Source organism: Cervus canadensis, chromosome 14 (genome assembly GCF_019320065.1).
Source record: "Cervus canadensis isolate Bull #8, Minnesota chromosome 14, ASM1932006v1, whole genome shotgun sequence".
Classification (NCBI taxonomy): Eukaryota; Metazoa; Chordata; class Mammalia; order Artiodactyla; family Cervidae; genus Cervus; species Cervus canadensis.
The window spans coordinates 40,669,466-40,679,156 of NC_057399.1; the positions used below are offsets into that span (position 1 = coordinate 40,669,466).

At 39.2% G+C, this 9,691-nt stretch overlaps 1 non-coding gene across 1 annotated transcript; it reads right to left on the reverse strand.

The window, feature by feature from the left end:
• Window positions 1–4,598: 4,598 nt before the first annotated feature.
• On the reverse strand, window positions 4,599–4,705 carry LOC122453417. The gene has a single exon (XR_006273041.1). It is a non-coding gene; the product is annotated as a U6 spliceosomal RNA (small nuclear RNA).
• Window positions 4,706–9,691: the final 4,986 nt, after the last annotated feature.

Consider the following 9,691-nt stretch of genomic DNA (forward strand, 5'->3'; position numbering starts at 1 on the left):
TTCAGCTCAGGGAACACATAGAGAGATTACTGAAGTTGAACAGACTTCTTCCAAATCTCGGTCACTGGAATGCATTTGAGAATCTCTGATCACATTATGAGGAGAGAGCTGAGGACTTAGTCGTGAGCCTGTCAAATCTAGACAAACCTAGACAGTGTATTAAAAAGCAGAGACATGACTTTGCTGACAAAGGTCCATCTAGTCAAAGCTATGGTCTTTCCAGTAGTCATTTATGGATGTGTGGGTTGGACCATAAAGAAGGCTGAGCACCGAAAAATTGATGATTTCAAATTGTGGTGCTGGAGAAGATTCAAGAGTTCCTTTGGTCAGCATTCCAGTCAATCCTAAAGGAAATCAACCCTGAATACTCATTGGAAGGGTTGATGCTGAAGCTGTAATACTTTGGCCCCCTGATGTGAAGAGCAGACTCATTGGGAAAGACTGTGATGCTGGGAAAGATTGAAGGCAGGAGGAGAAGGGGGCAACAGAGGATGAGATGGTTGGGGGATCACCGAGTCAATGCACATGAGTTAAGCAAACTCAGGGAGATAGTGAAGGACAGGGAAGCCTGATGTGTTGCTGTCCATGGGGTCACAAGGAGTCCAAAATAATTTAGTGACTGGGCAATAACAACTGGACTTTATGATACTACTTGCCAGAGGCACCAAACAAAGGTATATGAATTGCACTCCAAACCATAAAACAAGATACTTTAGCTAAACTTGCAATCTACTTTTTCACTTATTTGGGCATCATAAACATTTCTCATCTTGCTACATGGTTTTGTAAACTTGTTTATTGAATGACCTTCATAATTATGATTTGATTGCAGCATAATGATTCCCTTAAGAGGATATGCCATAATTTGTTAGGCATTCATTGATTGCTGGACATTTAGGTTTTTTCCAGTGTTTCATGATTACAAATAATATTGAAAAAATAGGCCTATTGCTTCTTTTCTTATGTTAAAGCATTTCCTTTGTGTACATTCCCAGGAGTGAGATTACTGAGTCAGAGTGTAAACATTTCAGTTAAATAAGTGCAAAGGAAAGATACATTCTATACACTTAAAAAGTATCCTGTGAATATGAAAAATATAAATTGACTGGGTCTGAACATTTACCCCATTTGATTTAATTTAAAATGAAGATAAATGGTCCTTTTCTCTAACTTTATCCGGTGAATTAGCATCAAAAACATAGACTCCACCAACGGGTTGACCGAACACTCTAACTGCAGTCCTGTGAAGCAGCACAACGGAAATTATCTCGCCCTTGGGTTCGGTACAACATCCACTTGCATTATCATTTTCCCAGTAAAATAACTCTCGCCATCCCCAACTACAGCTGTGTGGGACTAACGACGTCCACTTGGCAGTGAATCACATACCAAAGTGTTACTCAATTATCCAGAAATAAAACTGAAATCATTTCTCCTGGCTAACTGAATGCAAGGTACTTTTTATGTACTAAAGGGTAAAAATCAGGCCTCTTAAGCCAACTTTGGCTTTAAATGTTAGTTTTCTGATAGAAGAGGCTGTTTTGATGGCCTCAGAATATAAGGTGGACTTGTAAAGTTCTCTCTCCCTTCTCCCTCTTCTCATGGTTTTTGGCATTCAGAAAGCATTCCTGGAACCTCACCTTAAGGCACATTCTGCATTTACCTTACTATTTCCCTGAGGGAAAGATATTTCACAATAGCTACACTATAGTGATATTTGTTTTCCTTCAACAAAAATGTATTGAGTGTGTATGCAGTAGGGCACATGGAGGGAATGTGGGCATGAGAATCATGCCAAGCTGCTGTGCATTTGTGACAAGTTTTTCTAAGTTCCAAAGCCTTCGTTTATTAAATGAAAATAATAGCACTGCTTTCACAAAATAATTGTGAAATACAAATAATATAAAAAGTGAAAAGTGCTGGGTATACAATAAACACTCAATAAATGCTAGCTCTTTTTCTTGAGGTCTAAATGGAATGCAAAACAGAAAGACATGGCCCTACAGAATGGCAGGGATGAGCAGATAAGGACAAACATCTATGAGACCAAACAGTCTGTAACATGTATTATGACAAAGAAACAAAGTCTGAGGGAAAAGATCAAGGGAAGGGAAGGCTTCAGGGGTCTCAGATTTCATCAAGCAATCTAACTCTTCGAGACTAATTTGCTTAACCTGGAAATGAAGTACATTGATCTTAAGAGGGTTTGAAAACAAACATCAAGAGTAAGAAATCTCTTTGCCATTGTAACAACCTTTGGGTTTCTTGTTTTAATAATGATAATTCCAAATTTAGCTTTATCTGGAAACCTTTTATGGTGGTTGGTGGGATATGAGTAGTTCTTATAGAATGGGTTGCATGTTGATCACATATTAGAATTGGCTGAGGGAGTAGCTTATGATTCTTGGGAAAGCAAATGCACCACAGGGTAAGTAAGTGGCTTAAATGGAAATAAAAGTGTGGCGGTGGGACCACATGGGAAAAACGGATGGATGACTTGCTAAGCACATATCTGCATTTTATTTTACAGTATGGGACACTCTTAAAGTATTTTGAACTAGAAACAAAACCAATCTCATTTCAGAGCTGAGTTTTAGAAAAGAATTCTCACAGTGGTATAGAGACAGCACATGCCTTGTCCCTTGCTGAAAAGGAATTTATATCACACATCCCAGAATCAGCAATTTAATTAGAGTTTAGCTTAAAACATGCTGTGGTAGCTGAATAATGGCCCCCAGAGATGTCTGCATTCTAATTCCCAGAACTTGTGAATATGTTACCTCATATGGCAAAAAAAAGGGGGGGGTGGATTTTGCTGGTATGATTAAGGATCTTGAGATGGGAATAGGGTGCTTGGTTATTCAGGTGGGCCTAATGTAATCACAAGAGTCCATACAAGGGAGGGGTGTCAAAATCAGAGGGGAGGGATGTGTGAGCAGAAGTCAGAGTGATGTGCTTTAAGAGATGAAGGAAGGGGCCATGAGTCAAGAAATACAATCTCTAGAAGCTGGCAAAGGCAAGGTTGTGGACGCACCCTAAAGCCTCCAGAAGAAATGTAAACTTGCCTGCCAACATCTTCACTTTCGGGCTTCAGACCTCCAGAACTGTCAGATATTTTAAAAGCTTCGTGTCATTGTAAGCTGCTCAGTGTGTGGTAATTTGTTACATCAACAATAGGAAATGAATACGTATCCACATCCCCTATCTCTGTTGTTTTTGGATTGTTATTTTCAATCTCTGTCCCCAACCCACTACCCACACCCATTATAAATAAATTAAAATACCAAGACTTTTCTCCCGGGATTTCTTTGGGAACACAAGCACATAGCATCAAACCAAACATTTTAGTATCTGTGAAAAAGATCCAGATTCGACTTAGAAAAAAATCCAAGATCTGTTTGTAAGTTGTATTTTCATCTATTTGGGTTTTCTCATCAACTTGACAACACATGGAGTCATGAATCACTGAATTGTCCATTGCAAAGGAATCTCAGCCTAGGACCAAAGGGGCTCCACAGACTCAGTCAAATTCCAAATGCTGCTTTCCAATGAGTCCTTTCATATATACAACTATTCAGAAGACTTTTTTTTTTTTTTTGCTATTCAGTGTTCAACTTGGCCTTTGTATAGCCCAGAATTTGGAGGAAAAAAAAAATCACTATCTTTTAAGCACAAAGTAACAAGAAACTGGAAAGGGGAACAACATACCACAAACTAAGGGGCTTTAAGAACCTCCCAGGATTTTTCATGGCCATTCTTTTGTATTCCTATTCCCTATGACTTCAGCCAAAAAACATTAAAATGAGTTCCTTATACTGTGCGTGGTTTGCAGGTGAGGGTTGTCTGAGCATTAATTTGCTGTTTGATTCGCCCCAGGATTTTCAGGTGTTGCACTAGGGAGGACAGAGTGTACCTTAGTTCTTGGTTGTCAGCCATTGGACGGTGGCCATTGTATTATTAAACTGTCCAAGTACGCTGGGTCTCAACCACAAAATTTAATTTTCCCTACTGCAGGGACTAATCAACTACTATAGACTTAAAGACCTAAAGAGACTGTTTTTATCTGCAAAAAATATCCCCCCTTCAGACTGAAGTGAAGCTAATTTGAGCTTTGTCTATCCTCAGGGTTACAAACATTGAGAGAAAATGCAGCTTGATGAGAAACAGATAAGAGATGGAATTTATATGAATACAATCTGTGACATAAATTAAAGAAAGATGAAAGCTCCAAGGTTCTTGGTAACACCTCAGTAAATAATATTTGAGGACTCCATGATGGGCAGTCCTTACCCTACGTGTTAACAATATATTTTTACAACTTCAAGCTACCAGGGTGTCGGACCTGGGTGAGCGACTGAACTGAACTGAGCTCCCGGGGAAACCCACCCTATCCTTCCTTCTGTCCAAAGAGGATTTCCCTTGTCTCCTGCTCCTTTCCTTTTCCTTAGCAACTCCTCATCATCCACTCTCATCAAATTCTATTTCTCTATTGTGAACTAGAGCACAGAACTGGTGATACTGTAGCAGAAACAGGGAGAGAAGAAATTTGCATGCATGGAATGCCCATGATATTAGTTCTGAGATCTCTTTTTTTTTTAAAAAATATGGAACGCTTCACGAATTTGCGTGTCATCCTTGCGCAGGGGCCATGCTAATCTTCTCTGTATCGTTCCAATTTTAGTATATGTGCTGCCGAAGCGAGCACTGAGATCTCTTTTATGATAGGGGACAATAACCCCTGAGATATTGGGGCCACTAATTTTCAGATGCCTGTTAGCTGGTAGCCAAGCCACTCTAACAGATTCTTAAAGCATTCCATAATACAATCAGGATTTTTTTCACGATAAAAAGGAACATGTAAATATTCTAAACCCTAAACCTTTATCTTTAAAATTATTTAAAATAAATAAGACCCCCAAAGGTACAAATAAAACTCACGGGTTTGACCACCAAAAGAGTGCTACCGAAGCAAGCGTTGCCGCATGGTACCCATTGTTCCTAGGCTGATGCAATCAACATGGAATAACAAAATGGAATGGGCTGACTCGTGAGGTGGAAAAACTTTTGATTATGTGGATTACACGATCAGAAGCAGCAAATCCACATGGCACTGAGCCAAGTGACAATTGCAGGAAGGACGCTGCATCCCTTTCAAATACTTAAGGATGAGCTCACTGAAACATCAAAGAAATACGTTTTAACTCTACCAAAGGATTGATTTGATTGCTTTAGGACACAAATTGTTTGGCACAACACCAGAGTTTGGGGGTAAATTCCAAGCACTTTTTACAGGTGACCCAAGACTTACAGCTGCTTAGCTTGTAACTATCGTTCAGGAAGCAATTAAGATTTAAGTTCAGGGGTAGAGTCAGGATACTCCAGGGATCTCCTGGGAGGTATAGGGTTTGGGTGGTTGGCTGGAAGACCAATCACAACATTTGATAATTTCTTCTGAAGTCTATAATCAAAGCTCTGTATGACCAACTTTTAACTAGCTTTTCAAAGTAGTTTATATATTACAATGCCAAATAGGGTCCAGAGAAAACAAACTAGTGTCTTACTTAATGCAAGCATTTTATAGATTCACCCCCACTCTCAGTGGAGCAGAAAGTTGATTCTGACTGACTATTGAAATGCCTGTTAACCAGACTGCATTTGCAATATCTTCTCAACCTGATTAAGAGTCTTTGTATTTACCTGAAAGGGCAGTGAATTTAATGGTAAAAAACAAAATGGTTAATTGGAAGAAGACCTAGTCTTTGTCCTCCTTTTGTACCTTAATGGGACAAACATGAAGCATCTATCCACGATTCCACCTTTCTTCCTTATTAAAGGAGAAAAGCAAAACATTTTGCTGCACATCTAAGTGCTCAGTTCCAGGGCACTCCTCCAGCTATCTTACACAGGGAACTCTTTCCCCTCTGCCAGTTATTGCTATGAGTGTGGATATAAGAACCAGTTTTGGCTAATGGGATGATATAAGACATACAAAAACAAAAGGTTTTTTTTTTTTTTTTTTTAAAGCCACCGCTCCTTATTCCCCTCTTCTGTTTGAAATGTAGTTCCAAAAAACTCTGATGATTGGGACGTTGACAAACCATTCCAAACTCATCAAGGGAGATCTCATCACCTCATGGAGGCTATGCAGAGCAGAAGCTTGAGAAGAGCAGAACCCTTAGGGATATCATTAAATCCCAACACAATCCCAGAATCACCTTCTCCAGGCTTCTTGTTCTGGAAACAATAAATGTCTTCTATTTTAAGCAACTTTTGGTTGAGCATTTTGTTTCCCGTAACAAAAAGCATTAGAAATGAGAAACTTAATAGACTTTCTTCCAGAGGGTGACGCACTTCATCATGCAGCTCAGGAACTCAAAGAATATTAGAAAACAGATTTGAAAACTTTGGGCCAAAGAACCAGAGTGATAACCCCAAAGTGTTTTCCTGCAGGAAATCATGGGAAGAATTTGGACCAGAGTGATCTTCCGCTTATGAAATATTAACCCACAGGCAAAGGAATAGCTGAGTTGAAGAACTTTTTAAGATTAAAGAATCACATTTCACCGCTGCTTTGAAAGTTAAAAGGAACTGAGAAGTCAGAATTCCTGCAAACATACAGGATGCACTGAATTACAAAATGGTGGAAATTGCTATTTTTGGGAAACTCTCTGGTAAGTTTCATACCTGTGTTGCAGGAAGTCAAGACATCTTAATTTTACTTCTTAAAATGAGACTTGGTCTCAACTACCTTGTAAAGAGAGAAAAACCATTAGGAAAATCACTGTGAGTCTCCCAGCTGTAAAATTAATTTTTGTTACCTTTAACCATATGAAAAGTATTTTTCAGACAATTCTTGAGAAAAGGAGAGGGTGGAAAGTCAGTGGAAAGGGTAGAGAGAGGGCAGTCAAATAATGGTCCCTTTAAATCCTCTGGTTCTAGTAATAAAGGTTGTACTACACACAAGTTACATTTATCAAGAGGAGGCAAGACAGCTACAAAGACCAAAAAAGAAAGCCCTTCTGAAGGGTTCTTTCAAAATGATTGCTGTTGAGGCTTTACAGGAAACATTAGCTTTAAAGGAAAATTGGAAATTGAAGGAAGTTCCTACCAAAGAAAACAATTATAAGTATTCTTAATTGCCTGGAAATGATTTGTCATGCAAAATTGAACCATGCATGATACATTTATATAAACGGTTTAGAGGCACTAATGTTGTAATGTGGCATATTTTCTTTGCACATAGTGTTCTGATAACACATTCAAGGCAAGGGATCTGACTTTTCCTTTTCTTTCTCCTCCCCTTCCTTCTCCACAACCTCTACTTGCTTTTTGAGGCCGGGGAGGATCAGTGGGAGGAAGAGCAGACATAAAATAACTGCAAGAGTCAGTGACTGCTACTCAATGTATTTTATTATTTCAGGAATTCATTCAAAGCTGGGCTGCAATTACATTTAAAACAGGAGAATAATGGGCTATTGACATGTATATGGTTTTAGAAATATAAGGCATCATTTTCTCAGCTGGAATTTCCCCTACAATGTGCATTTGCATTACATTAGAGATGCTCTTTTGGAACAAGCAGATCACATGCATTCAGACATTTTGACATTATCTGGGTCACAGGCAAGGTTTAAAAGCAAGAGCCTCACAAGTACCAAAGCTCTCTTATGGGCAAGCACTGCAGTGCATTAGAGGAGGAGGCAAGCCCAGTGTGTCTCCCTGCATTGGCCGTGTTTTATGACATACCTGCCTAACCCAGACATTAATCTACTGAAGATGAATTGGCCTGGTCATGGTCCTCTGCTAACCTTCAGCAGCATGTACATTACCTAAATTGAAATCTGCTCTTTTTCATGCCACGTGTGGTTTGATGTGATGGTCCAAGGAATGTAGGGTGCATTAGAGTCTCCCCTCCTCTTTACCTTTCAGCAAGGCAGCTGCAGCCTTTCCGTCTCACTTGACAATGGAGGCATTCTTCCCTACTGCTTTGCCCAAGAGCGGCTCCACTGGCCGGGTCAAAATTGTATGACACTGTTCAGGTATGTAAGCAACTCAGTGCTTTTCCTGTTCCCAGAAGTGCCAAAGATATAATGAGAAAGGAATGCAGAAGTTTTCACCTGTTCTAATTGTCTAATAAAGCCCTGCACAATGAATTCTTTGTCATCTTCCAAGAAGAGGTCAGTGGTAAGAGACAGTGATTACACGAGCCCTTTATGTGAATAGAAAGACCTGGATAATTGGTGTGGTACTACAATTAAAATTTCCCCAAAGTTGCATAAGATGTCTATGATTTTCTAATTCCTCACATCCTAGTTTCCCAGACGTGACATTCTTTATTTACTATGCACTTAAGTTTCTTTCCTGAATGGAGAGAAATGAGACTTATACTGGCTCCTCTATAATTAGTGGAATAAGGTGAGGAAAGCTAGGAAACAGTGAATCCTTGTGAAGTTGCTTTTCCTGAATTTTCTGTGTTCTTTGCAAGAAAAAATTGAAAGGGTAGATGGACACCATATAGGGGTCAATAGCACAGGCTGGATGGACAAACTGTCTTCCAATCATATGCTACATCAGTTACAGAGGTGTGACCGGATGACTGAGTGACTGAAGTGATCTTTGAGCCTAATTTCCTTATAGGTAAATTGGTGATAGGATAAGGCTTTCCTATCCTATCCTACAGAAGGTGATGGGATTCTGTAATCATTTATTTATTTAAAAAGTACTTATGAAATACTTCCAAGTACCAAGCATCATGTTTCTGCAGCTATTGGGGATAGAGTGCTATGTCTTGCTTTCATGGAGCCCATCATGGTTAATCCAGGAAAACATTTAGCAAACAGGGCTTGGCACATAGTAAACACACCATAAATTTGCTATTATCATCATAATTACAGCAATAAAAGTATGCCCAGTCACATTTCCACACTTCCTACTGAAGATATTCCATGCTATCCTTTAAAAGAAAAACAGAAGGCTTATTTTAAATAATGGTTTGAAATACTTGAGAAAAGCATCATTTGCAGCTTTGACTACTCAATTTCTCAGTAAAGATACTTTTGTAAAACCACCAAGTCTCTGTTTTGGCCATCAAGGACAGTGGTGCACACTGGGTGTTTTCATTTCAAGGTTATTGAGGGCCAACTATGGGTGAAGCACTCTTGCATTGGGACAGTTTGGAAAGAGAAGTTTTTGATCTTTTCCTGTTATTAAAATCATTTCTCTTGTAGAAAACATTCAACAGAGCAGCTTCAAAGAAGTTACCTTGTTCCTGGGTATAAATGCTTCCCATGTTTTGACCTATAAAGAACCTATTCAGTATTAGTGATCAAGAGTACCGACATTCAAGCAACTGGAATTTTAATACCATTAACCCTCCTATCATAGAACTGAGTTCATTTGTTGACCAAAGTCACTTAAAGTGAGAATGACATTGCCTGGCAGGTTCCCATGGCACTGCGTTAAAAATGATTGAAACATAAATAAGGAGTTTCTGGCAGATGGGTGCTGAAGAACTGAAGGGAAATGGGTTGATGTAGCTGGACAGGAAAGGTGGACACCTGCTGTAGTTCTACCTGGCATAAACCAATGACATTTGTTTCCACTCTTTTAGGCAATAAATTTGCCTGGTGAGTAATGGTGCATACCTACCAATTTAGAAAATTAGAGAGAGAGTTTCCGTTCCAGGGAATTG